The sequence below is a fragment of the Quercus robur genome, chromosome 5 (assembly GCF_932294415.1).
Source record: "Quercus robur chromosome 5, dhQueRobu3.1, whole genome shotgun sequence".
NCBI classification, from domain to species: Eukaryota; Viridiplantae; Streptophyta; class Magnoliopsida; order Fagales; family Fagaceae; genus Quercus; species Quercus robur.
This window is the reverse complement of record NC_065538.1, coordinates 33249746-33272936: the sequence shown is the minus strand read 5'-3', so window position 1 is coordinate 33272936 and position 23191 is coordinate 33249746. Positions and strand designations below refer to the sequence as shown.

Sequence of the window (23191 nt, the reverse complement as noted above, 5' to 3'; positions counted from 1 at the left end):
TTCTTCGGATTTTTTTTTTTTTGTCGCCGGGCTTACCGTTTACGGCGGTCCAGCACGCTCGCTTCGTAGGCTTAGTCTGCCCCAGGCCAAAAATACGAGCCGCTGAACTCGTTTTGGGTGCTAATTTGGTGGCGGCGATCTGGAAATGCCCTCGGGCTGCAGCTCCCTGGTGTTAGAGTGCATCGCTGCATTCGGATCCTTTATAAGGATTTAACGCGCTTATGCTGATGGGTGCGATCATACCAACACTAATGCACCGGATCCCATCAGAACTCCGCAGTTAAGCGTGTTTGGGCGAGAGTAGTACTAGGATGGGTGACCTCCTGGGAAGTCCTCGTGTTGCACCCCTCTCTTTTTCTTCGGATTTTTTTTTTTTTTGTCGCCGGGCTTACCGTTTACGGCGGTCCAGCACGCTCGCTTCGTAGGCTTAGTCTGCCCCAGGCCAAAAATACGAGCCGCTGATCTCGTTTTGGGTGCTAATTTGGTGGCGGCGATCTGGAAATGCCCTCGGGCTGCAGCTCCCTGGTGTTAGAGTGCATCGCTGCATTCGGATCCTTTATAAGGATTTAACGCGCTTATGCTGATGGGTGCGATCATACCAACACTAATGCACCGGATCCCATCAGAACTCCGCAGTTAAGCGTGTTTGGGCGAGAGTAGTACTAGGATGGGTGACCTCCAGGGAAGTCCTCGTGTTGCACCCCTCTCTTTTTCTTCGGATTTTTTTTTTTTTGTCGCCGGGCTTACCGTTTACGGCGGTCCAGCACGCTCGCTTCGTAGGCTTAGTCTGCCCCAGGCCAAAAATACGAGCCGCTGAACTCGTTTTGGGTGCTAATTTGGTGGCGGCGATCTGGAAATGCCCTCGGGCTGCAGCTCCCTGGTGTTAGAGTGCATCGCTGCATTCGGATCCTTTATAAGGATTTAACGCGCTTATGCTGATGGGTGCGATCATACCAACACTAATGCACCGGATCCCATCAGAACTCCGCAGTTAAGCGTGTTTGGGCGAGAGTAGTACTAGGATGGGTGACCTCCTGGGAAGTCCTCGTGTTGCACCCCTCTCTTTTTCTTCGGATTTTTTTTTTTTTTGTCGCCGGGCTTACCGTTTACGGCGGTCCAGCACGCTCGCTTCGTAGGCTTAGTCTGCCCCAGGCCAAAAATACGAGCCGCTGATCTCGTTTTGGGTGCTAATTTGGTGGCGGCGATCTGGAAATGCCCTCGGGCTGCAGCTCCCTGGTGTTAGAGTGCATCGCTGCATTCGGATCCTTTATAAGGATTTAACGCGCTTATGCTGATGGGTGCGATCATACCAACACTAATGCACCGGATCCCATCAGAACTCCTCAGTTAAGCGTGTTTGGGCGAGAGTAGTACTAGGATGGGTGACCTCCTGGGAAGTCCTCGTGTTGCACCCCTCTCTTTTTCTTCGGATTTTTTTTTTTTTGTCGCCGGGCTTACCGTTTAGGGCGGTCCAGCACGCTCGCTTCGTAGGCTTAGTCTGCCCCAGGCCAAAAATACGAGCCGCTGAACTCGTTTTGGGTGCTAATTTGGTGGCGGCGATCTGGAAATGCCCTCGGGCTGCAGCTCCCAGGTGTTAGAGTGCATCGCTGCATTCGGATCCTTTATAAGGATTTAACGCGCTTATGCTGATGGGTGCGATCATACCAACACTAATGCACCGGATCCCATCAGAACTCCGCAGTTAAGCGTGTTTGGGCGAGAGTAGTACTAGGATGGGTGACCTCCTGGGAAGTCCTCGTGTTGCACCCCTCTCTTTTTCTTCGGATTTTTTTTTTTTTTGTCGCCGGGCTTACCGTTTACGGCGGTCCAGCACGCTCGCTTCGTAGGCTTAGTCTGCCCCAGGCCAAAAATACGAGCCGCTGATCTCGTTTTGGGTGCTAATTTGGTGGCGGCGATCTGGAAATGCCCTCGGGCTGCAGCTCCCTGGTGTTAGAGTGCATCGCTGCATTCGGATCCTTTATAAGGATTTAACGCGCTTATGCTGATGGGTGCGATCATACCAACACTAATGCACCGGATCCCATCAGAACTCCGCAGTTAAGCGTGTTTGGGCGAGAGTAGTACTAGGATGGGTGACCTCCTGGGAAGTCCTCGTGTTGCACCCCTCTCTTTTTCTTCGGATTTTTTTTTTTTTGTCGCCGGGCTTACCGTTTACGGCGGTCCAGCACGCTCGCTTCGTAGGCTTAGTCTGCCCCAGGCCAAAAATACGAGCCGCTGAACTCGTTTTGGGTGCTAATTTGGTGGCGGCGATCTGGAAATGCCCTCGGGCTGCAGCTCCCTGGTGTTAGAGTGCATCGCTGCATTCGGATCCTTTATAAGGATTTAACGCGCTTATGCTGATGGGTGCGATCATACCAACACTAATGCACCGGATCCCATCAGAACTCCGCAGTTAAGCGTGTTTGGGCGAGAGTAGTACTAGGATGGGTGACCTCCTGGGAAGTCCTCATGTTGCACCCCTCTCTTTTTCTTCGGATTTTTTTTTTTTTTGTCGCCGGGCTTACCGTTTACGGCGGTCCAGCACGCTCGCTTCGTAGGCTTAGTCTGCCCCAGGCCAAAAATACGAGCCGCTGATCTCGTTTTGGGTGCTAATTTGGTGGCGGCGATCTGGAAATGCCCTCGGGCTGCAGCTCCCTGGTGTTAGAGTGCATCGCTGCATTCGGATCCTTTATAAGGATTTAACGCGCTTATGCTGATGGGTGCGATCATACCAACACTAATGCACCGGATCCCATCAGAACTCCTCAGTTAAGCGTGTTTGGGCGAGAGTAGTACTAGGATGGGTGACCTCCTGGGAAGTCCTCATGTTGCACCCCTCTCTTTTTCTTCGGATTTTTTTTTTTTTGTCGCCGGGCTTACCGTTTACGGCGGTCCAGCACGCTCGCTTCGTAGGCTTAGTCTGCCCCAGGCCAAAAATACGAGCCGCTGAACTCGTTTTGGGTGCTAATTTGGTTGCGGCGATCTGGAAATGCCCTCGGGCTGCAGCTCCCTGGTGTTAGAGTGCATCGCTGCATTCGGATCCTTTATAAGGATTTAACGCGCTTATGCTCATGGGTGCGATCATACCAACACTAATGCACCGGATCCCATCAGAACTCCGCAGTTAAGCGTGTTTGGGCGAGAGTAGTACTAGGATGGGTGACCTCCTGGGAAGTCCTCGTGTTGCACCCCTCTCTTTTTCTTCGGATTTTTTTTTTTTTTGTCGCTGGGCTTACCGTTTACGGCGGTCCAGCACGCTCGCTTCGTAGGCTTAGTCTGCCCCAGGCCAAAAATACGAGCCGCTGATCTCGTTTTGGGTGCTAATTTGGTGGCGGCGATCTGGAAATGCCCTCGGGCTGCAGCTCCCTGGTGTTAGAGTGCATCGCTGCATTCGGATCCTTTATAAGGATTTAACGCGCTTATGCTGGTGGGTGCGATCATACCAACACTAATGCACCGGATCCCATCAGAACTCCGCAGTTAAGCGTGTTTGGGCGAGAGTAGTACTAGGATGGGTGACCTCCTGGGAAGTCCTCGTGTTGCACCCCTCTCTTTTTCTTCGGATTTTTTTTTTTTTTGTCGCCGGGCTTACCGTTTACGGCGGTCCAGCACGCTCGCTTCGTAGGCTTAGTCTGCCCCAGGCCAAAAATACGAGCCGCTGATCTCGTTTTGGGTGCTAATTTGGTGGCGGCGATCTGGAAATGCCCTCGGGCTGCAGCTCCCTGGTGTTAGAGTGCATCGCTGCATTCGGATCCTTTATAAGGATTTAACGCGCTTATGCTGATGGGTGCGATCATACCAACACTAATGCACCGGATCCCATCAGAACTCCTCAGTTAAGCGTGTTTGGGCGAGAGTAGTACTAGGATGGGTGACCTCCTGGGAAGTCCTCGTGTTGCACCCCTCTCTTTTTCTTCGGATTTTTTTTTTTTTTGTCGCCGGGCTTACCGTTTACGGCGGTCCAGCACGCTCGCTTCGTAGGCTTAGTCTGCCCCAGGCCAAAAATACGAGCCGCTGAACTCGTTTTGGGTGCTAATTTGGTGGCGGCGATCTGGAAATGCCCTCGGGCTGCAGCTCCCTGGTGTTAGAGTGCATCGCTGCATTCGGATCCTTTATAAGGATTTAACGCGCTTATGCTGGTGGGTGCGATCATACCAACACTAATGCACCGGATCCCATCAGAACTCCGCAGTTAAGCGTGTTTGGGCGAGAGTAGTACTAGGATGGGTGACCTCCTGGGAAGTCCTCGTGTTGCACCCCTCTCTTTTTCTTCGGATTTTTTTTTTTTTGTCGCCGGGCTTACCGTTTACGGCGGTCCAGCACGCTCGCTTCGTAGGCTTAGTCTGCCCCAGGCCAAAAATACGAGCCGCTGAACTCGTTTTGGGTGCTAATTTGGTGGCGGCGATCTGGAAATGCCCTCGGGCTGCAGCTCCCTGGTGTTAGAGTGCATCGCTGCATTCGGATCCTTTATAAGGATTTAACGCGCTTATGCTGATGGGTGCGATCATACCAACACTAATGCACCGGATCCCATCAGAACTCCGCAGTTAAGCGTGTTTGGGCAAGAGTAGTACTAGGATGGGTGACCTCCTGGGAAGTCCTCGTGTTGCACCCCTCTCTTTTTCTTCGGATTTTTTTTTTTTTTGTCGCCGGGCTTACCGTTTACGGCGGTCCAGCACGCTCGCTTCGTAGGCTTAGTCTGCCCCAGGCCAAAAATACGAGCCGCTGATCTCGTTTTGGGTGCTAATTTGGTGGCGGCGATCTGGAAATGCCCTCGGGCTGCAGCTCCCTGGTGTTAGAGTGCATCGCTGCATTCGGATCCTTTATAAGGATTTAACGCGCTTATGCTGATGGGTGCGATCATACCAACACTAATGCACCGGATCCCATCAGAACTCCGCAGTTAAGCGTGTTTGGGCGAGAGTAGTACTAGGATGGGTGACCTCCTGGGAAGTCCTCGTGTTGCACCCCTCTCTTTTTCTTCGGATTTTTTTTTTTTTGTCGCCGGGCTTACCGTTTACGGCGGTCCAGCACGCTCGCTTCGTAGGCTTAGTCTGCCCCAGGCCAAAAATACGAGCCGCTGAACTCGTTTTGGGTGCTAATTTGGTGGCGGCGATCTGGAAATGCCCTCGGGCTGCAGCTCCCTGGTGTTAGAGTGCATCGCTGCATTCGGATCCTTTATAAGGATTTAACGCGCTTATGCTGATGGGTGCGATCATACCAACACTAATGCACCGGATCCCATCAGAACTCCGCAGTTAAGCGTGTTTGGGCGAGAGTAGTACTAGGATGGGTGACCTCCTGGGAAGTCCTCGTGTTGCACCCCTCTCTTTTTCTTCGGATTTTTTTTTTTTTTGTCGCCGGGCTTACCGTTTACGGCGGTCCAGCACGCTCGCTTCGTAGGCTTAGTCTGCCCCAGGCCAAAAATACGAGCCGCTGATCTCGTTTTGGGTGCTAATTTGGTGGCGGCGATCTGGAAATGCCCTCGGGCTGCAGCTCCCTGGTGTTAGAGTGCATCGCTGCATTCGGATCCTTTATAAGGATTTAACGCGCTTATGCTGATGGGTGCGATCATACCAACACTAATGCACCGGATCCCATCAGAACTCCGCAGTTAAGCGTGTTTGGGCGAGAGTAGTACTAGGATGGGTGACCTCCTGGGAAGTCCTCGTGTTGCACCCCTCTCTTTTTCTACGGATTTTTTTTTTTTTGTCGCCGGGCTTACCGTTTACGGCGGTCCAGCACGCTCGCTTCGTAGGCTTAGTCTGCCCCAGGCCAAAAATACGAGCCGCTGAACTCGTTTTGGGTGCTAATTTGGTGGCGGCGATCTGGAAATGCCCTCGGGCTGCAGCTCCCTGGTGTTAGAGTGCATCGCTGCATTCGGATCCTTTATAAGGATTTAACGCGCTTATGCTGATGGGTGCGATCATACCAACACTAATGCACCGGATCCCATCAGAACTCCGCAGTTAAGCGTGTTTGGGCGAGAGTAGTACTAGGATGGGTGACCTCCTGGGAAGTCCTCGTGTTGCACCCCTCTCTTTTTCTTCGGATTTTTTTTTTTTTTGTCGCCGGGCTTACCGTTTACGGCGGTCCAGCACGCTCGCTTCGTAGGCTTAGTCTGCCCCAGGCCAAAAATACGAGCCGCTGATCTCGTTTTGGGTGCTAATTTGGTGGCGGCGATCTGGAAATGCCCTCGGGCTGCAGCTCCCTGGTGTTAGAGTGCATCGCTGCATTCGGATCCTTTATAAGGATTTAACGCGCTTATGCTGATGGGTGCGATCATACCAACACTAATGCACCGGATCCCATCAGAACTCCTCAGTTAAGCGTGTTTGGGCGAGAGTAGTACTAGGATGGGTGACCTCCTGGGAAGTCCTCGTGTTGCACCCCTCTCTTTTTCTTCGGATTTTTTTTTTTTTGTCGCCGGGCTTACCGTTTACGGCGGTCCAGCACGCTCGCTTCGTAGGCTTAGTCTGCCCCAGGCCAAAAATACGAGCCGCTGAACTCGTTTTGGGTGCTAATTTGGTGGCGGCGATCTGGAAATGCCCTCGGGCTGCAGCTCCCTGGTGTTAGAGTGCATCGCTGCATTCGGATCCTTTATAAGGATTTAACGCGCTTATGCTGATGGGTGCGATCATACCAACACTAATGCACCGGATCCCATCAGAACTCCGCAGTTAAGCGTGTTTGGGCGAGAGTAGTACTAGGATGGGTGACCTCCTGGGAAGTCCTCGTGTTGCACCCCTCTCTTTTTCTTCGGATTTTTTTTTTTTTTGTCGCCGGGCTTACCGTTTACGGCGGTCCAGCACGCTCGCTTCGTAGGCTTAGTCTGCCCCAGGCCAAAAATACGAGCCGCTGATCTCGTTTTGGGTGCTAATTTGGTGGCGGCGATCTGGAAATGCCCTCGGGCTGCAGCTCCCTGGTGTTAGAGTGCATCGCTGCATTCGGATCCTTTATAAGGATTTAACGCGCTTATGCTGATGGGTGCGATCATACCAACACTAATGCACCGGATCCCATCAGAACTCCGCAGTTAAGCGTGTTTGGGCGAGAGTAGTACTAGGATGGGTGACCTCCTGGGAAGTCCTCGTGTTGCACCCCTCTCTTTTTCTTCGGATTTTTTTTTTTTTGTCGCTGGGCTTACCGTTTACGGCGGTCCAGCACGCTCGCTTCGTAGGCTTAGTCTGCCCCAGGCCAAAAATACGAGCCGCTGAACTCGTTTTGGGTGCTAATTTGGTGGCGGCGATCTGGAAATGCCCTCGGGCTGCAGCTCCCTGGTGTTAGAGTGCATCGCTGCATTCGGATCCTTTATAAGGATTTAACGCGCTTATGCTGATGGGTGCGATCATACCAACACTAATGCACCGGATCCCATCAGAACTCCGCAGTTAAGCGTGTTTGGGCGAGAGTAGTACTAGGATGGGTGACCTCCTGGGAAGTCCTCGTGTTGCACCCCTCTCTTTTTCTTCGGATTTTTTTTTTTTTTGTCGCGGGGCTTACCGTTTACGGCGGTCCAGCACGCTCGCTTCGTAGGCTTAGTCTGCCCCAGGCCAAAAATACGAGCCGCTGATCTCGTTTTGGGTGCTAATTTGGTGGCGGCGATCTGGAAATGCCCTCGGGCTGCAGCTCCCTGGTGTTAGAGTGCATCGCTGCATTCGGATCCTTTATAAGGATTTAACGCGCTTATGCTGATGGGTGCGATCATACCAACACTAATGCACCGGATCCCATCAGAACTCCTCAGTTAAGCGTGTTTGGGCGAGAGTAGTACTAGGATGGGTGACCTCCTGGGAAGTCCTCGTGTTGCACCCCTCTCTTTTTCTTCGGATTTTTTTTTTTTTGTCGCCGGGCTTACCGTTTACGGCGGTCCAGCACGCTCGCTTCGTAGGCTTAGTCTGCCCCAGGCCAAAAATACGAGCCGCTGAACTCGTTTTGGGTGCTAATTTGGTTGCGGCGATCTGGAAATGCCCTCGGGCTGCAGCTCCCTGGTGTTAGAGTGCATCGCTGCATTCGGATCCTTTATAAGGATTTAACGCGCTTATGCTCATGGGTGCGATCATACCAACACTAATGCACCGGATCCCATCAGAACTCCGCAGTTAAGCGTGTTTGGGCGAGAGTAGTACTAGGATGGGTGACCTCCTGGGAAGTCCTCGTGTTGCACCCCTCTCTTTTTCTTCGGATTTTTTTTTTTTTTGTCGCTGGGCTTACCGTTTACGGCGGTCCAGCACGCTCGCTTCGTAGGCTTAGTCTGCCCCAGGCCAAAAATACGAGCCGCTGATCTCGTTTTGGGTGCTAATTTGGTGGCGGCGATCTGGAAATGCCCTCGGGCTGCAGCTCCCTGGTGTTAGAGTGCATCGCTGCATTCGGATCCTTTATAAGGATTTAACGCGCTTATGCTGGTGGGTGCGATCATACCAACACTAATGCACCGGATCCCATCAGAACTCCGCAGTTAAGCGTGTTTGGGCGAGAGTAGTACTAGAATGGGTGACCTCCTGGGAAGTCCTCGTGTTGCACCCCTCTCTTTTTCTTCGGATTTTTTTTTTTTTGTCGCCGGGCTTACCGTTTACGGCGGTCCAGCACGCTCGCTTCGTAGGCTTAGTCTGCCCCAGGCCAAAAATACGAGCCGCTGAACTCGTTTTGGGTGCTAATTTGGTGGCGGCGATCTGGAAATGCCCTCGGGCTGCAGCTCCCTGGTGTTAGAGTGCATCGCTGCATTCGGATCCTTTATAAGGATTTAACGCGCTTATGCTGATGGGTGCGATCATACCAACACTAATGCACCGGATCCCATCAGAACTCCGCAGTTAAGCGTGTTTGGGCGAGAGTAGTACTAGGATGGGTGACCTCCTGGGAAGTCCTCGTGTTGCACCCCTCTCTTTTTCTTCGGATTTTTTTTTTTTTTGTCGCCGGGCTTACCGTTTACGGCGGTCCAGCACGCTCGCTTCGTAGGCTTAGTCTGCCCCAGGCCAAAAATACGAGCCGCTGATCTCGTTTTGGGTGCTAATTTGGTGGCGGCGATCTGGAAATGCCCTCGGGCTGCAGCTCCCTGGTGTTAGAGTGCATCGCTGCATTCGGATCCTTTATAAGGATTTAACGCGCTTATGCTGATGGGTGCGATCATACCAACACTAATGCACCGGATCCCATCAGAACTCCTCAGTTAAGCGTGTTTGGGCGAGAGTAGTACTAGGATGGGTGACCTCCTGGGAAGTCCTCGTGTTGCACCCCTCTCTTTTTCTTCGGATTTTTTTTTTTTTGTCGCCGGGCTTACCGTTTACGGCGGTCCAGCACGCTCGCTTCGTAGGCTTAGTCTGCCCCAGGCCAAAAATACGAGCCGCTGAACTCGTTTTGGGTGCTAATTTGGTGGCGGCGATCTGGAAATGCCCTCGGGCTGCAGCTCCCTGGTGTTAGAGTGCATCGCTGCATTCGGATCCTTTATAAGGATTTAACGCGCTTATGCTGATGGGTGCGATCATACCAACACTAATGCACCGGATCCCATCAGAACTCCGCAGTTAAGCGTGTTTGGGCGAGAGTAGTACTAGGATGGGTGACCTCCTGGGAAGTCCTCGTGTTGCACCCCTCTCTTTTTCTTCGGATTTTTTTTTTTTTTGTCGCCGGGCTTACCGTTTACGGCGGTCCAGCACGCTCGCTTCGTAGGCTTAGTCTGCCCCAGGCCAAAAATACGAGCCGCTGAACTCGTTTTGGGTGCTAATTTGGTGGCGGCGATCTGGAAATGCCCTCGGGCTGCAGCTCCCTGGTGTTAGAGTGCATCGCTGCATTCGGATCCTTTATAAGGATTTAACGCGCTTATGCTGATGGGTGCGATCATACCAACACTAATGCACCGGATCCCATCAGAACTCCGCAGTTAAGCGTGTTTGGGCGAGAGTAGTACTAGGATGGGTGACCTCCTGGGAAGTCCTCGTGTTGCACCCCTCTCTTTTTCTTCGGATTTTTTTTTTTTTTTGTCGCCGGGCTTACCGTTTACGGCGGTCCAGCACGCTCGCTTCGTAGGCTTAGTCTGCCCCAGGCCAAAAATACGAGCCGCTGATCTCGTTTTGGGTGCTAATTTGGTGGCGGCGATCTGGAAATGCCCTCGGGCTGCAGCTCCCTGGTGTTAGAGTGCATCGCTGCATTCGGATCCTTTATAAGGATTTAACGCGCTTATGCTGATGGGTGCGATCATACCAACACTAATGCACCGGATCCCATCAGAACTCCGCAGTTAAGCGTGTTTGGGCGAGAGTAGTACTAGGATGGGTGACCTCCTGGGAAGTCCTCGTGTTGCACCCCTCTCTTTTTCTTCGGATTTTTTTTTTTTTGTCGCCGGGCTTACCGTTTACGGCGGTCCAGCACGCTCGCTTCGTAGGCTTAGTCTGCCCCAGGCCAAAAATACGAGCCGCTGAACTCGTTTTGGGTGCTAATTTGGTGGCGGCGATCTGGAAATGCCCTCGGGCTGCAGCTCCCTGGTGTTAGAGTGCATCGCTGCATTCGGATCCTTTATAAGGATTTAACGCGCTTATGCTGATGGGTGCGATCATACCAACACTAATGCACCGGATCCCATCAGAACTCCGCAGTTAAGCGTGTTTGGGCGAGAGTAGTACTAGGATGGGTGACCTCCTGGGAAGTCCTCGTGTTGCACCCCTCTCTTTTTCTTCGGATTTTTTTTTTTTTTGTCGCCGGGCTTACCGTTTACGGCGGTCCAGCACGCTCGCTTCGTAGGCTTAGTCTGCCCCAGGCCAAAAATACGAGCCGCTGATCTCGTTTTGGGTGCTAATTTGGTGGCGGCGATCTGGAAATGCCCTCGGGCTGCAGCTCCCTGGTGTTAGAGTGCATCGCTGCATTCGGATCCTTTATAAGGATTTAACGCGCTTATGCTGATGGGTGCGATCATACCAACACTAATGCACCGGATCCCATCAGAACTCCTCAGTTAAGCGTGTTTGGGCGAGAGTAGTACTAGGATGGGTGACCTCCTGGGAAGTCCTCGTGTTGCACCCCTCTCTTTTTCTTTGGATTTTTTTTTTTTGTCGCCGGGCTTACCGTTTACGGCGGTCCAGCACGCTCGCTTCGTAGGCTTAGTCTGCCCCAGGCCAAAAATACGAGCCGCTGAACTCGTTTTGGGTGCTAATTTGGTTGCGGCGATCTGGAAATGCCCTCGGGCTGCAGCTCCCTGGTGTTAGAGTGCATCGCTGCATTCGGATCCTTTATAAGGATTTAACGCGCTTATGCTGATGGGTGCGATCATACCAACACTAATGCACCGGATCCCATCAGAACTCCGCAGTTAAGCGTGTTTGGGCGAGAGTAGTACTAGGATGGGTGACCTCCTGGGAAGTCCTCGTGTTGCACCCCTCTCTTTTTCTTCGGATTTTTTTTTTTTTTGTCGCTGGGCTTACCGTTTACGGCGGTCCAGCACGCTCGCTTCGTAGGCTTAGTCTGCCCCAGGCCAAAAATACGAGCCGCTGATCTCGTTTTGGGTGCTAATTTGGTGGCGGCGATCTGGAAATTCCCTCGGGCTGCAGCTCCCTGGTGTTAGAGTGCATCGCTGCATTCGGATCCTTTATAAGGATTTAACGCGCTTATGCTGGTGGGTGCGATCATACCAACACTAATGCACCGGATCCCATCAGAACTCCGCAGTTAAGCGTGTTTGGGCGAGAGTAGTACTAGGATGGGTGACCTCCTGGGAAGTCCTCGTGTTGCACCCCTCTCTTTTTCTTCGGATTTTTTTTTTTTTGTCGCCGGGCTTACCGTTTACGGCGGTCCAGCACGCTCGCTTCGTAGGCTTAGTCTGCCCCAGGCCAAAAATACGAGCCGCTGAACTCGTTTTGGGTGCTAATTTGGTTGCGGCGATCTGGAAATGCCCTCGGGCTGCAGCTCCCTGGTGTTAGAGTGCATCGCTGCATTCGGATCCTTTATAAGGATTTAACGCGCTTATGCTGATGGGTGCGATCATACCAACACTAATGCACCGGATCCCATCAGAACTCCGCAGTTAAGCGTGTTTGGGCGAGAGTAGTACTAGGATGGGTGACCTCCTGGGAAGTCCTCGTGTTGCACCCCTCTCTTTTTCTTCGGATTTTTTTTTTTTTTGTCGCCGGGCTTACCGTTTACGGCGGTCCAGCACGCTCGCTTCGTAGGCTTAGTCTGCCCCAGGCCAAAAATACGAGCCGCTGATCTCGTTTTGGGTGCTAATTTGGTGGCGGCGATCTGGAAATGCCCTCGGGCTGCAGCTCCCTGGTGTTAGAGTGCATCGCTGCATTCGGATCCTTTATAAGGATTTAACGCGCTTATGCTGATGGGTGCGATCATACCAACACTAATGCACCGGATCCCATCAGAACTCCTCAGTTAAGCGTGTTTGGGCGAGAGTAGTACTAGGATGGGTGACCTCCTGGGAAGTCCTCGTGTTGCACCCCTCTCTTTTTCTTCGGATTTTTTTTTTTTTGTCGCCGGGCTTACCGTTTACGGCGGTCCAGCACGCTCGCTTCGTAGGCTTAGTCTGCCCCAGGCCAAAAATACGAGCCGCTGAACTCGTTTTGGGTGCTAATTTGGTGGCGGCGATCTGGAAATGCCCTCGGGCTGCAGCTCCCTGGTGTTAGAGTGCATCGCTGCATTCGGATCCTTTATAAGGATTTAACGCGCTTATGCTGATGGGTGCGATCATACCAACACTAATGCACCGGATCCCATCAGAACTCCGCAGTTAAGCGTGTTTGGGCGAGAGTAGTACTAGGATGGGTGACCTCCTGGGAAGTCCTCGTGTTGCACCCCTCTCTTTTTCTTCGGATTTTTTTTTTTTTGTCGCCGGGCTTACCGTTTACGGCGGTCCAGCACGCTCGCTTCGTAGGCTTAGTCTGCCCCAGGCCAAAAATACGAGCCGCTGAACTCGTTTTGGGTGCTAATTTGGTGGCGGCGATCTGGAAATGCCCTCGGGCTGCAGCTCCCTGGTGTTAGAGTGCATCGCTGCATTCGGATCCTTTATAAGGATTTAACGCGCTTATGCTGATGGGTGCGATCATACCAACACTAATGCACCGGATCCCATCAGAACTCCGCAGTTAAGCGTGTTTGGGCGAGAGTAGTACTAGGATGGGTGACCTCCTGGGAAGTCCTCGTGTTGCACCCCTCTCTTTTTCTTCGGATTTTTTTTTTTTTTTGTCGCCGGGCTTACCGTTTACGGCGGTCCAGCACGCTCGCTTCGTAGGCTTAGTCTGCCCCAGGCCAAAAATACGAGCCGCTGATCTCGTTTTGGGTGCTAATTTGGTGGCGGCGATCTGGAAATGCCCTCGGGCTGCAGCTCCCTGGTGTTAGAGTGCATCGCTGCATTCGGATCCTTTATAAGGATTTAACGCGCTTATGCTGGTGGGTGCGATCATACCAACACTAATGCACCGGATCCCATCAGAACTCCGCATTTAAGCGTGTTTGGGCGAGAGTAGTACTAGGATGGGTGACCTCCTGGGAAGTCCTCGTGTTGCACCCCTCTCTTTTTCTTCGGATTTTTTTTTTTTTGTCGCCGGGCTTACCGTTTACGGCGGTCCAGCACGCTCGCTTCGTAGGCTTAGTCTGCCCCAGGCCAAAAATACGAGCCGCTGAACTCGTTTTGGGTGCTAATTTGGTGGCGGCGATCTGGAAATGCCCTCGGGCTGCAGCTCCCTGGTGTTAGAGTGCATCGCTGCATTCGGATCCTTTATAAGGATTTAACGCGCTTATGCTGATGGGTGCGATCATACCAACACTAATGCACCGGATCCCATCAGAACTCCGCAGTTAAGCGTGTTTGGGCGAGAGTAGTACTAGGATGGGTGACCTCCTGGGAAGTCCTCGTGTTGCACCCCTCTCTTTTTCTTCGGATTTTTTTTTTTTTTTGTCGCCGGGCTTACCGTTTACGGCGGTCCAGCACGCTCGCTTCGTAGGCTTAGTCTGCCCCAGGCCAAAAATACGAGCCGCTGATCTCGTTTTGGGTGCTAATTTGGTGGCGGCGATCTGGAAATGCCCTCGGGCTGCAGCTCCCTGGTGTTAGAGTGCATCGCTGCATTCGGATCCTTTATAAGGATTTAACGCGCTTATGCTGATGGGTGCGATCATACCAACACTAATGCACCGGATCCCATCAGAACTCCTCAGTTAAGCGTGTTTGGGCGAGAGTAGTACTAGGATGGGTGACCTCCTGGGAAGTCCTCGTGTTGCACCCCTCTCTTTTTCTTCGGATTTTTTTTTTTTTGTCGCCGGGCTTACCGTTTACGGCGGTCCAGCACGCTCGCTTCGTAGGCTTAGTCTGCCCCAGGCCAAAAATACGAGCCGCTGAACTCGTTTTGGGTGCTAATTTGGTGGCGGCGATCTGGAAATGCCCTCGGGCTGCAGCTCCCTGGTGTTAGAGTGCATCGCTGCATTCGGATCCTTTATAAGGATTTAACGCGCTTATGCTGATGGGTGCGATCATACCAACACTAATGCACCGGATCCCATCAGAACTCCGCAGTTAAGCGTGTTTGGGCGAGAGTAGTACTAGGATGGGTGACCTCCTGGGAAGTCCTCGTGTTGCACCCCTCTCTTTTTCTTCGGATTTTTTTTTTTTTGTCGCCGGGCTTACCGTTTACGGCGGTCCAGCACGCTCGCTTCGTAGGCTTAGTCTGCCCCAGGCCAAAAATACGAGCCGCTGAACTCGTTTTGGGTGCTAATTTGGTGGCGGCGATCTGGAAATGCCCTCGGGCTGCAGCTCCCTGGTGTTAGAGTGCATCGCTGCATTCGGATCCTTTATAAGGATTTAACGCGCTTATGCTGATGGGTGCGATCATACCAACACTAATGCACCGGATCCCATCAGAACTCCGCAGTTAAGCGTGTTTGGGCGAGAGTAGTACTAGGATGGGTGACCTCCTGGGAAGTCCTCGTGTTGCACCCCTCTCTTTTTCTTCGGATTTTTTTTTTTTTTGTCGCCGGGCTTACCGTTTACGGCGGTCCAGCACGCTCGCTTCGTAGGCTTAGTCTGCCCCAGGCCAAAAATACGAGCCGCTGATCTCGTTTTGGGTGCTAATTTGGTGGCGGCGATCTGGAAATGCCCTCGGGCTGCAGCTCCCCGGTGTTAGAGTGCATCGCTGCATTCGGATCCTTTATAAGGATTTAACGCGCTTATGCTGATGGGTGCGATCATACCAACACTAATGCACCGGATCCCATCAGAACTCCTCAGTTAAGCGTGTTTGGGCGAGAGTAGTACTAGGATGGGTGACCTCCTGGGAAGTCCTCGTGTTGCACCCCTCTCTTTTTCTTCGAATTTTTTTTTTTTTGTCGCCGGGCTTACCGTTTACGGCGGTCCAGCACGCTCGCTTCGTAGGCTTAGTCTGCCCCAGGCCAAAAATACGAGCCGCTGAACTCGTTTTGGGTGCTAATTTGGTGGCGGCGATCTGGAAATGCCCTCGGGCTGCAGCTCCCTGGTGTTAGAGTGCATCGCTGCATTCGGATCCTTTATAAGGATTTAACGCGCTTATGCTGATGGGTGCGATCATACCAACACTAATGCACCGGATCCCATCAGAACTCCGCAGTTAAGCGTGTTTGGGCGAGAGTAGTACTAGGATGGGTGACCTCCTGGGAAGTCCTCGTGTTGCACCCCTCTCTTTTTCTTCAGATTTTTTTTTTTTTTGTCGCTGGGCTTACCGTTTACGGCGGTCCAGCACGCTCGCTTCGTAGGCTTAGTCTGCCCCAGGCCAAAAATAAGAGCCGCTGATCTCGTTTTGGGTGCTAATTTGGTGGCGGCGATCTGGAAATGCCCTCGGGCTGCAGCTCCCTGGTGTTAGAGTGCATCGCTGCATTCGGATCCTTTATAAGGATTTAACGCGCTTATGCTGGTGGGTGCGATCATACCAACACTAATGCACCGGATCCCATCAGAACTCCGCAGTTAAGCGTGTTTGGGCGAGAGTAGTACTAGGATGGGTGACCTCCTGGGAAGTCCTCGTGTTGCACCCCTCTCTTTTTCTTCGGATTTTTTTTTTTTTGTCGCCGGGCTTACCGTTTACGGCGGTCCAGCACGCTCGCTTCGTAGGCTTAGTCTGCCCCAGGCCAAAAATACGAGCCGCTGAACTCGTTTTGGGTGCTAATTTGGTGGCGGCGATCTGGAAATGCCCTCGGGCTGCAGCTCCCTGGTGTTAGAGTGCATCGCTGCATTCGGATCCTTTATAAGGATTTAACGCGCTTATGCTGATGGGTGCGATCATACCAACACTAATGCACCGGATCCCATCAGAACTCCGCAGTTAAGAGTGTTTGGGCGAGAGTAGTACTAGGATGGGTGACCTCCTGGGAAGTCCTCGTGTTGCACCCCTCTCTTTTTCTTCGGATTTTTTTTTTTTTGTCGCCGGGCTTACCGTTTACGGCGGTCCAGCACGCTCGCTTCGTAGGCGTAGTCTGCCCCAGGCCAAAAATACGAGCCGCTGATCTCGTTTTGGGTGCTAATTTGGTGGCGGCGATCTGGAAATGCCCTCGGGCTGCAGCTCCCTGGTGTTAGAGTGCATCGCTGCATTCGGATCCTTTATAAGGATTTAACGCGCTTATGCTGATGGGTGCGATCATACCAACACTAATGCACCGGATCCCATCAGAACTCCGCAGTTAAGCGTGTTTGGGCGAGAGTAGTACTAGGATGGGTGACCTCCTGGGAAGTCCTCGTGTTGCACCCCTCTCTTTTTCTTCGGATTTTTTTTTTTTTGTCGCCGGGCTTACCGTTTACGGCGGTCCAGCACGCTCGCTTCGTAGGCTTAGTCTGCCCCAGGCCAAAAATACGAGCCGCTGAACTCGTTTTGGGTGCTAATTTGGTGGCGGCGATCTGGAAATGCCCTCGGGCTGCAGCTCCCTGGTGTTAGAGTGCATCGCTGCATTCGGATCCTTTATAAGGATTTAACGCGCTTATGCTGATGGGTGCGATCATACCAACACTAATGCACCGGATCCCATCAGAACTCCGCAGTTAAGCGTGTTTGGGCGAGAGTAGTACTAGGATGGGTGACCTCCTGGGAAGTCCTCGTGTTGCACCCCTCTCTTTTTCTTCGGATTTTTTTTTTTTTGTCGCCGGGCTTACCGTTTACGGCGGTCCAGCACGCTCGCTTCGTAGGCTTAGTCTGCCCCAGGCCAAAAATACGAGCCGCTGAACTCGTTTTGGGTGCTAATTTGGTGGCGGCGATCTGGAAATGCCCTCGGGCTGCAGCTCCCTGGTGTTAGAGTGCATCGCTGCATTCGGATCCTTTATAAGGATTTAACGCGCTTATGCTGATGGGTGCGATCATACCAACACTAATGCACCGGATCCCATCAGAACTCCGCAGTTAAGCGTGTTTGGGCGAGAGTAGTACTAGGATGGGTGACCTCCTGGGAAGTCCTCGTGTTGCACCCCTCTCTTTTTCTTCGGATTTTTTTTTTTTTTGTCGCCGGGCTTACCGTTTACGGCGGTCCAGCACGCTCGCTTCGTAGGCTTAGTCTGCCCCAGGCCAAAAATACGAGCCGCTGATCTCGTTTTGGGTGCTAATTTGGTGGCGGCGATCTGGAAATGCCCTCGGGCTGCAGCTCCCTGGTGTTAGAGTGCATCGCTGCATTCGGATCCTTTATAAGGATTTAACGCGCTTATGCTGATGGGTGCGATCATACCAACACTAATGCACCGGATCCCATCAGAACTCCTCAGTTAAGCGTGTTTGGGCGAGAGTAGTACTAGGATGGGTGACCTCCTGGGAAGTCCTCGTGTTGCACCCCTCTCTTTTTCTTCGGATTTTTTTTTTTTTGTCGCCGGGCTTACCGTTTACGGCGGTCCAGCACGCTCGCTTCGTAGGCTTAGTCTGCCCCAGGCCAAAAATACGAGCCGCTGAACTCGTTTTGGGTGCTAATTTGGTTGCGGCGATCTGGAAATGCCCTCGGGCTGCAGCTCCCTGGTGTTAGAGTGCATCGCTGCATTCGGATCCTTTATAAGGATTTAACGCGCTTATGCTCATGGGTGCGATCATACCAACACTAATGCACCGGATCCCATCAGAACTCCGCAGTTAAGCGTGTTTGGGCGAGAGTAGTACTAGGATGGGTGACCTCCTGGGAAGTCCTCGTGTTGCACCCCTCTCTTTTTCTTCGGATTTTTTTTTTTTTTTGTCGCTGGGCTTACCGTTTACGGCGGTCCAGCACGCTCGCTTCGTAGGCTTAGTCTGCCCCAGGCCAAAAATACGAGCCGCTGATCTCGTTTTGGGTGCTAATTTGGTGGCGGCGATCTGGAAATGCCCTCGGGCTGCAGCTCCCTGGTGTTAGAGTGCATCGCTGCATTCGGATCCTTTATAAGGATTTAACGCGCTTATGCTGGTGGGTGCGATCATACCAACACTAATGCACCGGATCCCATCAGAACTCCGCAGTTAAGCGTGTTTGGGCGAGAGTAGTACTAGGATCGGTGACCTCCTGGGAAGTCCTCGTGTTGCACCCCTCTCTTTTTCTTCGGATTTTTTTTTTTTTTGTCGCCGGGCTTACCGTTTACGGCGGTCCAGCACGCTCGCTTCGTAGGCTTAGTCTGCCCCAGGCCAAAAATACGAGCCGCTGATCTCGTTTTGGGTGCTAATTTGGTGGCGGCGATCTGGAAATGCCCTCGGGCTGCAGCTCCCTGGTGTTAGAGTGCATCGCTGCATTCGGATCCTTTATAAGGATTTAACGCGCTTATGCTGGTGGGTGCGATCATACCAACACTAATGCACCGGATCCCATCAGAACTCCGCAGTTAAGCGTGTTTGGGCGAGAGTAGTACTAGGATGGGTGACCTCCTGGGAAGTCCTCGTGTTGCACCCCTCTCTTTTTCTTCGGATTTTTTTTTTTTTGTCGCCGGGCTTACCGTTTACGGCGGTCCAGCACGCTCGCTTCGTAGGCTTAGTCTGCCCCAGGCCAAAAATACGAGCCGCTGAACTCGTTTTGGGTGCTAATTTGGTGGCGGCGATCTGGAAATGCCCTCGGGCTGCAGCTCCCTGGTGTTAGAGTGCATCGCTGCATTCGGATCCTTTATAAGGATTTAACGCGCTTATGCTGATGGGTGCGATCATACCAACACTAATGCACCGGGTCCCATCAGAACTCCGCAGTTAAGCGTGTTTGGGCGAGAGTAGTACTAGGATGGGTGACCTCCTGGGAAGTCCTCGTGTTGCACCCCTCTCTTTTTCTTCGGATTTTTTTTTTTTTTGTCGCCGGGCTTACCGTTTACGGCGGTCCAGCACGCTCGCTTCGTAGGCTTAGTCTGCCCCAGGCCAAAAATACGAGCCGCTGATCTCGTTTTGGGTGCTAATTTGGTGGCGGCGATCTGGAAATGCCCTCGGGCTGCAGCTCCCTGGTGTTAGAGTGCATCGCTGCATTCGGATCCTTTATAAGGATTTAACGCGCTTATGCTGATGGGTGCGATCATACCAACACTAATGCACCGGATCCCATCAGAACTCCTCAGTTAAGCGTGTTTGGGCGAGAGTAGTACTAGGATGGGTGACCTCCTGGGAAGTCCTCGTGTTGCACCCCTCTCTTTTTCTTCGGATTTTTTTTTTTTTGTCGCCGGGCTTACCGTTTACGGCGGTCCAGCACGCTCGCTTCGTAGGCTTAGTCTGCCCCAGGCCAAAAATACGAGCCGCTGAACTCGTTTTGGGTGCTAATTTGGTGGCGGCGATCTGGAAATGCCCTCGGGCTGCAGCTCCCTGGTGTTAGAGTGCATCGCTGCATTCGGATCCTTTATAAGGATTTAACGCGCTTATGCTGATGGGTGCGATCATACCAACACTAATGCACCGGATCCCATCAGAACTCCGCAGTTAAGCGTGTTTGGGCGAGAGTAGTACTAGGATGGGTGACCTCCTGGGAAGTCCTCGTGTTGCACCCCTCTCTTTTTCTTCGGATTTTTTTTTTTTTTGTCGCCGGGCTTACCGTTTACGGCGGTCCAGCACGCTCGCTTCGTAGGCTTAGTCTGCCCCAGGCCAAAAATACGAGCCGCTGATCTCGTTTTGGGTGCTAATTTGGTGGCGGCGATCTGGAAATGCCCTCGGGCTGCAGCTCCCTGGTGTTAGAGTGCATCGCTGCATTCGGATCCTTTATAAGGATTTAACGCGCTTATGCTGATGGGTGCGATCATACCAACACGAATGCACCGGATCCCATCAGAACTCCTCAGTTAAGCGTGTTTGGGCGAGAGTAGTACTAGGATGGGTGACCTCCTGGGAAGTCCTCGTGTTGCACCCCTCTCTTTTTCTTCGGATTTTTTTTTTTTTGTCGCCGGGCTTACCGTTTACGGCGGTCCAGCACGCTCGCTTCGTAGGCTTAGTCTGCCCCAGGCCAAAAATACGAGCCGCTGAACTCGTTTTGGGTGCTAATTTGGTGGCGGCGATCTGGAAATGCCCTCGGGCTGCAGCTCCCTGGTGTTAGAGTGCATCGCTGCATTCGGATCCTTTATAAGGATTTAACGCGCTTATGCTGATGGGTGCGATCATACCAACACTAATGCACCGGATCCCATCAGAACTCCGCAGTTAAGCGTGTTTGGGCGAGAGTAGTACTAGGATGGGTGACCTCCTGGGAAGTCCTCGTGTTGCACCCCTCTCTTTTTCTTCGGATTTTTTTTTTTTTGTCGCCGGGCTTACCGTTTACGGCGGTCCAGCACGCTCGCTTCGTAGGCTTAGTCTGCCCCAGGCCAAAAATACGAGCCGCTGAACTCGTTTTGGGTGCTAATTTGGTGGCGGCGATCTGGAAATGCCCTCGGGCTGCAGCTCCCTGGTGTTAGAGTGCATCGCTGCATTCGGATCCTTTATAAGGATTTAACGCGCTTATGCTGATGGGTGCGATCATACCAACACTAATGCACCGGATCCCATCAGAACTCCGCAGTTAAGCGTGTTTGGGCGAGAGTAGTACTAGGATGGGTGACCTCCTGGGAAGTCCTCGTGTTGCACCCCTCTCTTTTTCTTCGGATTTTTTTTTTTTTTGTCGCCGGGCTTACCGTTTACGGCGGTCCAGCACGCTCGCTTCGTAGGCTTAGTCTGCCCCAGGCCAAAAATACGAGCCGCTGATCTCGTTTTGGGTGCTAATTTGGTGGCGGCGATCTGGAAATGCCCTCGGGCTGCAGCTCCCTGGTGTTAGAGTGCATCGCTGCATTCGGATCCTTTATAAGGATTTAACGCGCTTATGCTGATGGGTGCGATCATACCAACACTAATGCACCGGATCCCATCAGAACTCCTCAGTTAAGCGTGTTTGGGCGAGAGTAGTACTAGGATGGGTGACCTCCTGGGAAGTCCTCGTGTTGCACCCCTCTCTTTTTCTTCGAATTTTTTTTTTTTGTCGCCGGGCTTACCGTTTACGGCGGTCCAGCACGCTCGCTTCGTAGGCTTAGTCTGCCCCAGGCCAAAAATACGAGCCGCTGAACTCGTTTTGGGTGCTAATTTGGTGGCGGCGATCTGGAAATGCCCTCGGGCTGCAGCTCCCTGGTGTTAGAGTGCATCGCTGCATTCGGATCCTTTATAAGGATTTAACGCGCTTATGCTGATGGGTGCGATCATACCAACACTAATGCACCGGATCCCATCAGAACTCCACAGTTAAGCGTGTTTGGGCGAGAGTAGTACTAGGATGGGTGACCTCCTGGGAAGTCCTCGTGTTGCACCCCTCTCTTTTTCTTCGGATTTTTTTTTTTTTGTCGCTGGGCTTACCGTTTACGGCGGTCCAGCACGCTCGCTTCGTAGGCTTAGTCTGCCCCAGGCCAAAAATAAGAGCCGCTGATCTCGTTTTGGGTGCTAATTTGGTGGCGGCGATCTGGAAATGCCCTCGGGCTGCAGCTCCCTGGTGTTAGAGTGCATCGCTGCATTCGGATCCTTTATAAGGATTTAACGCGCTTATGCTGGTGGGTGCGATCATACCAACACTAATGCACCGGATCCCATCAGAACTCCGCAGTTAAGCGTGTTTGGGCGAGAGTAGTACTAGGATGGGTGACCTCCTGGGAAGTCCTCGTGTTGCACCCCTCTCTTTTTCTTCGGATTTTTTTTTTTTTGTCGCCGGGCTTACCGTTTACGGCGGTCCAGCACGCTCGCTTCGTAGGCTTAGTCTGCCCCAGGCCAAAAATACGAGCCGCTGAACTCGTTTTGGGTGCTAATTTGGTGGCGGCGATCTGGAAATGCCCTCGGGCTGCAGCTCCCTGGTGTTAGAGTGCATCGCTGCATTCGGATCCTTTATAAGGATTTAACGCGCTTATGCTGATGGGTGCGATCATACCAACACTAATGCACCGGATCCCATCAGAACTCCGCAGTTAAGAGTGTTTGGGCGAGAGTAGTACTAGGATGGGTGACCTCCTGGGAAGTCCTCGTGTTGCACCCCTCTCTTTTTCTTCGGATTTTTTTTTTTTTGTCGCCGGGCTTACCGTTTACGGCGGTCCAGCACGCTCGCTTCGTAGGCGTAGTCTGCCCCAGGCCAAAAATACGAGCCGCTGATCTCGTTTTGGGTGCTAATTTGGTGGCGGCGATCTGGAAATGCCCTCGGGCTGCAGCTCCCTGGTGTTAGAGTGCATCGCTGCATTCGGATCCTTTATAAGGATTTAACGCGCTTATGCTGATGGGTGCGATCATACCAACACTAATGCACCGGATCCCATCAGAACTCCGCAGTTAAGCGTGTTTGGGCGAGAGTAGTACTAGGATGGGTGACCTCCTGGGAAGTCCTCGTGTTGCACCCCTCTCTTTTTCTTCGGATTTTTTTTTTTTTGTCGCCGGGCTTACCGTTTACGGCGGTCCAGCACGCTCGCTTCGTAGGCTTAGTCTGCCCCAGGCCAAAAATACGAGCCGCTGAACTCGTTTTGGGTGCTAATTTGGTGGCGGCGATCTGGAAATGCCCTCGGGCTGCAGCTCCCTGGTGTTAGAGTGCATCGCTGCATTCGGATCCTTTATAAGGATTTAACGCGCTTATGCTGATGGGTGCGATCATACCAACACTAATGCACCGGATCCCATCAGAACTCCGCAGTTAAGCGTGTTTGGGCGAGAGTAGTACTAGGATGGGTGACCTCCTGGGAAGTCCTCGTGTTGCACCCCTCTCTTTTTCTTCGGATTTTTTTTTTTTTGTCGCCGGGCTTACCGTTTACGGCGGTCCAGCACGCTCGCTTCGTAGGCTTAGTCTGCCCCAG

General features: G+C 52.5%; 65 non-coding genes across 65 annotated transcripts; all 65 read left to right on the top strand.

The window, feature by feature from the left end:
• Positions 1-229: 229 nt before the first annotated feature.
• LOC126730152 (5S ribosomal RNA) lies at positions 230-348 on the top strand. Its single transcript, XR_007657440.1, has one exon. It is a non-coding gene; the product is annotated as a 5S ribosomal RNA (ribosomal RNA).
• A 237-nt stretch (positions 349-585) lies between these two features.
• Positions 586-704, top strand: LOC126730762 (5S ribosomal RNA). Its single transcript, XR_007658025.1, has one exon. It is a non-coding gene; the product is annotated as a 5S ribosomal RNA (ribosomal RNA).
• Positions 705-940: 236 nt separating this feature from the next.
• Positions 941-1059, top strand: LOC126730151 (5S ribosomal RNA). The gene has a single exon (XR_007657439.1). It is a non-coding gene; the product is annotated as a 5S ribosomal RNA (ribosomal RNA).
• Positions 1060-1296: 237 nt separating this feature from the next.
• Positions 1297-1415, top strand: LOC126731449 (5S ribosomal RNA). Its single transcript, XR_007658696.1, has one exon. It is a non-coding gene; the product is annotated as a 5S ribosomal RNA (ribosomal RNA).
• Positions 1416-1651: 236 nt separating this feature from the next.
• On the top strand, positions 1652-1770 carry LOC126730150 (5S ribosomal RNA). The gene has a single exon (XR_007657438.1). It is a non-coding gene; the product is annotated as a 5S ribosomal RNA (ribosomal RNA).
• Positions 1771-2007: 237 nt separating this feature from the next.
• On the top strand, positions 2008-2126 carry LOC126730149 (5S ribosomal RNA). Its single transcript, XR_007657437.1, has one exon. It is a non-coding gene; the product is annotated as a 5S ribosomal RNA (ribosomal RNA).
• A 236-nt stretch (positions 2127-2362) lies between these two features.
• Positions 2363-2481, top strand: LOC126731504 (5S ribosomal RNA). The gene has a single exon (XR_007658749.1). It is a non-coding gene; the product is annotated as a 5S ribosomal RNA (ribosomal RNA).
• Positions 2482-2718: 237 nt separating this feature from the next.
• Positions 2719-2837, top strand: LOC126731800 (5S ribosomal RNA). The gene has a single exon (XR_007659039.1). It is a non-coding gene; the product is annotated as a 5S ribosomal RNA (ribosomal RNA).
• A 236-nt stretch (positions 2838-3073) lies between these two features.
• On the top strand, positions 3074-3192 carry LOC126730148 (5S ribosomal RNA). The gene has a single exon (XR_007657436.1). It is a non-coding gene; the product is annotated as a 5S ribosomal RNA (ribosomal RNA).
• Positions 3193-3429: 237 nt separating this feature from the next.
• LOC126730147 (5S ribosomal RNA) lies at positions 3430-3548 on the top strand. Its single transcript, XR_007657435.1, has one exon. It is a non-coding gene; the product is annotated as a 5S ribosomal RNA (ribosomal RNA).
• Positions 3549-3785: 237 nt separating this feature from the next.
• Positions 3786-3904, top strand: LOC126731448 (5S ribosomal RNA). Its single transcript, XR_007658695.1, has one exon. It is a non-coding gene; the product is annotated as a 5S ribosomal RNA (ribosomal RNA).
• A 237-nt stretch (positions 3905-4141) lies between these two features.
• LOC126730146 (5S ribosomal RNA) lies at positions 4142-4260 on the top strand. Its single transcript, XR_007657434.1, has one exon. It is a non-coding gene; the product is annotated as a 5S ribosomal RNA (ribosomal RNA).
• Positions 4261-4496: 236 nt separating this feature from the next.
• LOC126731304 (5S ribosomal RNA) lies at positions 4497-4615 on the top strand. Its single transcript, XR_007658555.1, has one exon. It is a non-coding gene; the product is annotated as a 5S ribosomal RNA (ribosomal RNA).
• Positions 4616-4852: 237 nt separating this feature from the next.
• Positions 4853-4971, top strand: LOC126730145 (5S ribosomal RNA). The gene has a single exon (XR_007657433.1). It is a non-coding gene; the product is annotated as a 5S ribosomal RNA (ribosomal RNA).
• A 236-nt stretch (positions 4972-5207) lies between these two features.
• On the top strand, positions 5208-5326 carry LOC126730144 (5S ribosomal RNA). Its single transcript, XR_007657432.1, has one exon. It is a non-coding gene; the product is annotated as a 5S ribosomal RNA (ribosomal RNA).
• A 237-nt stretch (positions 5327-5563) lies between these two features.
• On the top strand, positions 5564-5682 carry LOC126730142 (5S ribosomal RNA). Its single transcript, XR_007657430.1, has one exon. It is a non-coding gene; the product is annotated as a 5S ribosomal RNA (ribosomal RNA).
• Positions 5683-5918: 236 nt separating this feature from the next.
• Positions 5919-6037, top strand: LOC126730141 (5S ribosomal RNA). Its single transcript, XR_007657429.1, has one exon. It is a non-coding gene; the product is annotated as a 5S ribosomal RNA (ribosomal RNA).
• Positions 6038-6274: 237 nt separating this feature from the next.
• Positions 6275-6393, top strand: LOC126731447 (5S ribosomal RNA). Its single transcript, XR_007658694.1, has one exon. It is a non-coding gene; the product is annotated as a 5S ribosomal RNA (ribosomal RNA).
• A 236-nt stretch (positions 6394-6629) lies between these two features.
• On the top strand, positions 6630-6748 carry LOC126730140 (5S ribosomal RNA). The gene has a single exon (XR_007657428.1). It is a non-coding gene; the product is annotated as a 5S ribosomal RNA (ribosomal RNA).
• Positions 6749-6985: 237 nt separating this feature from the next.
• LOC126730139 (5S ribosomal RNA) lies at positions 6986-7104 on the top strand. The gene has a single exon (XR_007657427.1). It is a non-coding gene; the product is annotated as a 5S ribosomal RNA (ribosomal RNA).
• Positions 7105-7340: 236 nt separating this feature from the next.
• Positions 7341-7459, top strand: LOC126730138 (5S ribosomal RNA). The gene has a single exon (XR_007657426.1). It is a non-coding gene; the product is annotated as a 5S ribosomal RNA (ribosomal RNA).
• A 237-nt stretch (positions 7460-7696) lies between these two features.
• On the top strand, positions 7697-7815 carry LOC126731446 (5S ribosomal RNA). The gene has a single exon (XR_007658693.1). It is a non-coding gene; the product is annotated as a 5S ribosomal RNA (ribosomal RNA).
• Positions 7816-8051: 236 nt separating this feature from the next.
• On the top strand, positions 8052-8170 carry LOC126730137 (5S ribosomal RNA). Its single transcript, XR_007657425.1, has one exon. It is a non-coding gene; the product is annotated as a 5S ribosomal RNA (ribosomal RNA).
• Positions 8171-8407: 237 nt separating this feature from the next.
• Positions 8408-8526, top strand: LOC126730701 (5S ribosomal RNA). The gene has a single exon (XR_007657963.1). It is a non-coding gene; the product is annotated as a 5S ribosomal RNA (ribosomal RNA).
• Positions 8527-8762: 236 nt separating this feature from the next.
• On the top strand, positions 8763-8881 carry LOC126730136 (5S ribosomal RNA). Its single transcript, XR_007657424.1, has one exon. It is a non-coding gene; the product is annotated as a 5S ribosomal RNA (ribosomal RNA).
• Positions 8882-9118: 237 nt separating this feature from the next.
• On the top strand, positions 9119-9237 carry LOC126731445 (5S ribosomal RNA). The gene has a single exon (XR_007658692.1). It is a non-coding gene; the product is annotated as a 5S ribosomal RNA (ribosomal RNA).
• Positions 9238-9473: 236 nt separating this feature from the next.
• On the top strand, positions 9474-9592 carry LOC126730135 (5S ribosomal RNA). The gene has a single exon (XR_007657423.1). It is a non-coding gene; the product is annotated as a 5S ribosomal RNA (ribosomal RNA).
• Positions 9593-9829: 237 nt separating this feature from the next.
• Positions 9830-9948, top strand: LOC126730134 (5S ribosomal RNA). Its single transcript, XR_007657422.1, has one exon. It is a non-coding gene; the product is annotated as a 5S ribosomal RNA (ribosomal RNA).
• A 238-nt stretch (positions 9949-10186) lies between these two features.
• Positions 10187-10305, top strand: LOC126730132 (5S ribosomal RNA). The gene has a single exon (XR_007657421.1). It is a non-coding gene; the product is annotated as a 5S ribosomal RNA (ribosomal RNA).
• Positions 10306-10541: 236 nt separating this feature from the next.
• On the top strand, positions 10542-10660 carry LOC126730130 (5S ribosomal RNA). The gene has a single exon (XR_007657419.1). It is a non-coding gene; the product is annotated as a 5S ribosomal RNA (ribosomal RNA).
• Positions 10661-10897: 237 nt separating this feature from the next.
• LOC126731444 (5S ribosomal RNA) lies at positions 10898-11016 on the top strand. The gene has a single exon (XR_007658691.1). It is a non-coding gene; the product is annotated as a 5S ribosomal RNA (ribosomal RNA).
• A 235-nt stretch (positions 11017-11251) lies between these two features.
• LOC126730129 (5S ribosomal RNA) lies at positions 11252-11370 on the top strand. Its single transcript, XR_007657418.1, has one exon. It is a non-coding gene; the product is annotated as a 5S ribosomal RNA (ribosomal RNA).
• A 237-nt stretch (positions 11371-11607) lies between these two features.
• On the top strand, positions 11608-11726 carry LOC126730128 (5S ribosomal RNA). The gene has a single exon (XR_007657417.1). It is a non-coding gene; the product is annotated as a 5S ribosomal RNA (ribosomal RNA).
• A 236-nt stretch (positions 11727-11962) lies between these two features.
• Positions 11963-12081, top strand: LOC126730127 (5S ribosomal RNA). The gene has a single exon (XR_007657416.1). It is a non-coding gene; the product is annotated as a 5S ribosomal RNA (ribosomal RNA).
• A 237-nt stretch (positions 12082-12318) lies between these two features.
• On the top strand, positions 12319-12437 carry LOC126731443 (5S ribosomal RNA). The gene has a single exon (XR_007658690.1). It is a non-coding gene; the product is annotated as a 5S ribosomal RNA (ribosomal RNA).
• Positions 12438-12673: 236 nt separating this feature from the next.
• LOC126730126 (5S ribosomal RNA) lies at positions 12674-12792 on the top strand. Its single transcript, XR_007657415.1, has one exon. It is a non-coding gene; the product is annotated as a 5S ribosomal RNA (ribosomal RNA).
• Positions 12793-13028: 236 nt separating this feature from the next.
• Positions 13029-13147, top strand: LOC126730125 (5S ribosomal RNA). Its single transcript, XR_007657414.1, has one exon. It is a non-coding gene; the product is annotated as a 5S ribosomal RNA (ribosomal RNA).
• A 238-nt stretch (positions 13148-13385) lies between these two features.
• LOC126731517 (5S ribosomal RNA) lies at positions 13386-13504 on the top strand. Its single transcript, XR_007658762.1, has one exon. It is a non-coding gene; the product is annotated as a 5S ribosomal RNA (ribosomal RNA).
• Positions 13505-13740: 236 nt separating this feature from the next.
• On the top strand, positions 13741-13859 carry LOC126730124 (5S ribosomal RNA). The gene has a single exon (XR_007657413.1). It is a non-coding gene; the product is annotated as a 5S ribosomal RNA (ribosomal RNA).
• A 238-nt stretch (positions 13860-14097) lies between these two features.
• On the top strand, positions 14098-14216 carry LOC126731442 (5S ribosomal RNA). The gene has a single exon (XR_007658689.1). It is a non-coding gene; the product is annotated as a 5S ribosomal RNA (ribosomal RNA).
• A 236-nt stretch (positions 14217-14452) lies between these two features.
• LOC126730123 (5S ribosomal RNA) lies at positions 14453-14571 on the top strand. Its single transcript, XR_007657412.1, has one exon. It is a non-coding gene; the product is annotated as a 5S ribosomal RNA (ribosomal RNA).
• A 236-nt stretch (positions 14572-14807) lies between these two features.
• LOC126730122 (5S ribosomal RNA) lies at positions 14808-14926 on the top strand. Its single transcript, XR_007657411.1, has one exon. It is a non-coding gene; the product is annotated as a 5S ribosomal RNA (ribosomal RNA).
• A 237-nt stretch (positions 14927-15163) lies between these two features.
• Positions 15164-15282, top strand: LOC126731441 (5S ribosomal RNA). Its single transcript, XR_007658688.1, has one exon. It is a non-coding gene; the product is annotated as a 5S ribosomal RNA (ribosomal RNA).
• Positions 15283-15518: 236 nt separating this feature from the next.
• Positions 15519-15637, top strand: LOC126730121 (5S ribosomal RNA). The gene has a single exon (XR_007657410.1). It is a non-coding gene; the product is annotated as a 5S ribosomal RNA (ribosomal RNA).
• Positions 15638-15874: 237 nt separating this feature from the next.
• On the top strand, positions 15875-15993 carry LOC126730119 (5S ribosomal RNA). Its single transcript, XR_007657408.1, has one exon. It is a non-coding gene; the product is annotated as a 5S ribosomal RNA (ribosomal RNA).
• A 236-nt stretch (positions 15994-16229) lies between these two features.
• Positions 16230-16348, top strand: LOC126732227 (5S ribosomal RNA). The gene has a single exon (XR_007659407.1). It is a non-coding gene; the product is annotated as a 5S ribosomal RNA (ribosomal RNA).
• A 236-nt stretch (positions 16349-16584) lies between these two features.
• Positions 16585-16703, top strand: LOC126730118 (5S ribosomal RNA). The gene has a single exon (XR_007657407.1). It is a non-coding gene; the product is annotated as a 5S ribosomal RNA (ribosomal RNA).
• A 236-nt stretch (positions 16704-16939) lies between these two features.
• LOC126730116 (5S ribosomal RNA) lies at positions 16940-17058 on the top strand. Its single transcript, XR_007657406.1, has one exon. It is a non-coding gene; the product is annotated as a 5S ribosomal RNA (ribosomal RNA).
• Positions 17059-17294: 236 nt separating this feature from the next.
• LOC126730115 (5S ribosomal RNA) lies at positions 17295-17413 on the top strand. Its single transcript, XR_007657405.1, has one exon. It is a non-coding gene; the product is annotated as a 5S ribosomal RNA (ribosomal RNA).
• Positions 17414-17650: 237 nt separating this feature from the next.
• On the top strand, positions 17651-17769 carry LOC126731440 (5S ribosomal RNA). The gene has a single exon (XR_007658687.1). It is a non-coding gene; the product is annotated as a 5S ribosomal RNA (ribosomal RNA).
• Positions 17770-18005: 236 nt separating this feature from the next.
• Positions 18006-18124, top strand: LOC126730114 (5S ribosomal RNA). The gene has a single exon (XR_007657404.1). It is a non-coding gene; the product is annotated as a 5S ribosomal RNA (ribosomal RNA).
• Positions 18125-18362: 238 nt separating this feature from the next.
• On the top strand, positions 18363-18481 carry LOC126731660 (5S ribosomal RNA). Its single transcript, XR_007658903.1, has one exon. It is a non-coding gene; the product is annotated as a 5S ribosomal RNA (ribosomal RNA).
• A 237-nt stretch (positions 18482-18718) lies between these two features.
• On the top strand, positions 18719-18837 carry LOC126730113 (5S ribosomal RNA). Its single transcript, XR_007657403.1, has one exon. It is a non-coding gene; the product is annotated as a 5S ribosomal RNA (ribosomal RNA).
• Positions 18838-19073: 236 nt separating this feature from the next.
• Positions 19074-19192, top strand: LOC126730848 (5S ribosomal RNA). Its single transcript, XR_007658113.1, has one exon. It is a non-coding gene; the product is annotated as a 5S ribosomal RNA (ribosomal RNA).
• A 237-nt stretch (positions 19193-19429) lies between these two features.
• On the top strand, positions 19430-19548 carry LOC126731438 (5S ribosomal RNA). Its single transcript, XR_007658685.1, has one exon. It is a non-coding gene; the product is annotated as a 5S ribosomal RNA (ribosomal RNA).
• Positions 19549-19784: 236 nt separating this feature from the next.
• Positions 19785-19903, top strand: LOC126730112 (5S ribosomal RNA). Its single transcript, XR_007657402.1, has one exon. It is a non-coding gene; the product is annotated as a 5S ribosomal RNA (ribosomal RNA).
• A 237-nt stretch (positions 19904-20140) lies between these two features.
• Positions 20141-20259, top strand: LOC126730837 (5S ribosomal RNA). The gene has a single exon (XR_007658101.1). It is a non-coding gene; the product is annotated as a 5S ribosomal RNA (ribosomal RNA).
• A 236-nt stretch (positions 20260-20495) lies between these two features.
• On the top strand, positions 20496-20614 carry LOC126730111 (5S ribosomal RNA). The gene has a single exon (XR_007657401.1). It is a non-coding gene; the product is annotated as a 5S ribosomal RNA (ribosomal RNA).
• Positions 20615-20850: 236 nt separating this feature from the next.
• On the top strand, positions 20851-20969 carry LOC126730110 (5S ribosomal RNA). Its single transcript, XR_007657400.1, has one exon. It is a non-coding gene; the product is annotated as a 5S ribosomal RNA (ribosomal RNA).
• A 237-nt stretch (positions 20970-21206) lies between these two features.
• Positions 21207-21325, top strand: LOC126731437 (5S ribosomal RNA). Its single transcript, XR_007658684.1, has one exon. It is a non-coding gene; the product is annotated as a 5S ribosomal RNA (ribosomal RNA).
• A 235-nt stretch (positions 21326-21560) lies between these two features.
• Positions 21561-21679, top strand: LOC126731240 (5S ribosomal RNA). Its single transcript, XR_007658493.1, has one exon. It is a non-coding gene; the product is annotated as a 5S ribosomal RNA (ribosomal RNA).
• A 236-nt stretch (positions 21680-21915) lies between these two features.
• LOC126730109 (5S ribosomal RNA) lies at positions 21916-22034 on the top strand. Its single transcript, XR_007657399.1, has one exon. It is a non-coding gene; the product is annotated as a 5S ribosomal RNA (ribosomal RNA).
• Positions 22035-22270: 236 nt separating this feature from the next.
• LOC126732111 (5S ribosomal RNA) lies at positions 22271-22389 on the top strand. Its single transcript, XR_007659293.1, has one exon. It is a non-coding gene; the product is annotated as a 5S ribosomal RNA (ribosomal RNA).
• Positions 22390-22625: 236 nt separating this feature from the next.
• Positions 22626-22744, top strand: LOC126730107 (5S ribosomal RNA). The gene has a single exon (XR_007657397.1). It is a non-coding gene; the product is annotated as a 5S ribosomal RNA (ribosomal RNA).
• A 236-nt stretch (positions 22745-22980) lies between these two features.
• Positions 22981-23099, top strand: LOC126730106 (5S ribosomal RNA). Its single transcript, XR_007657396.1, has one exon. It is a non-coding gene; the product is annotated as a 5S ribosomal RNA (ribosomal RNA).
• The last annotated feature ends 92 nt before the right edge of the window (positions 23100-23191 follow it).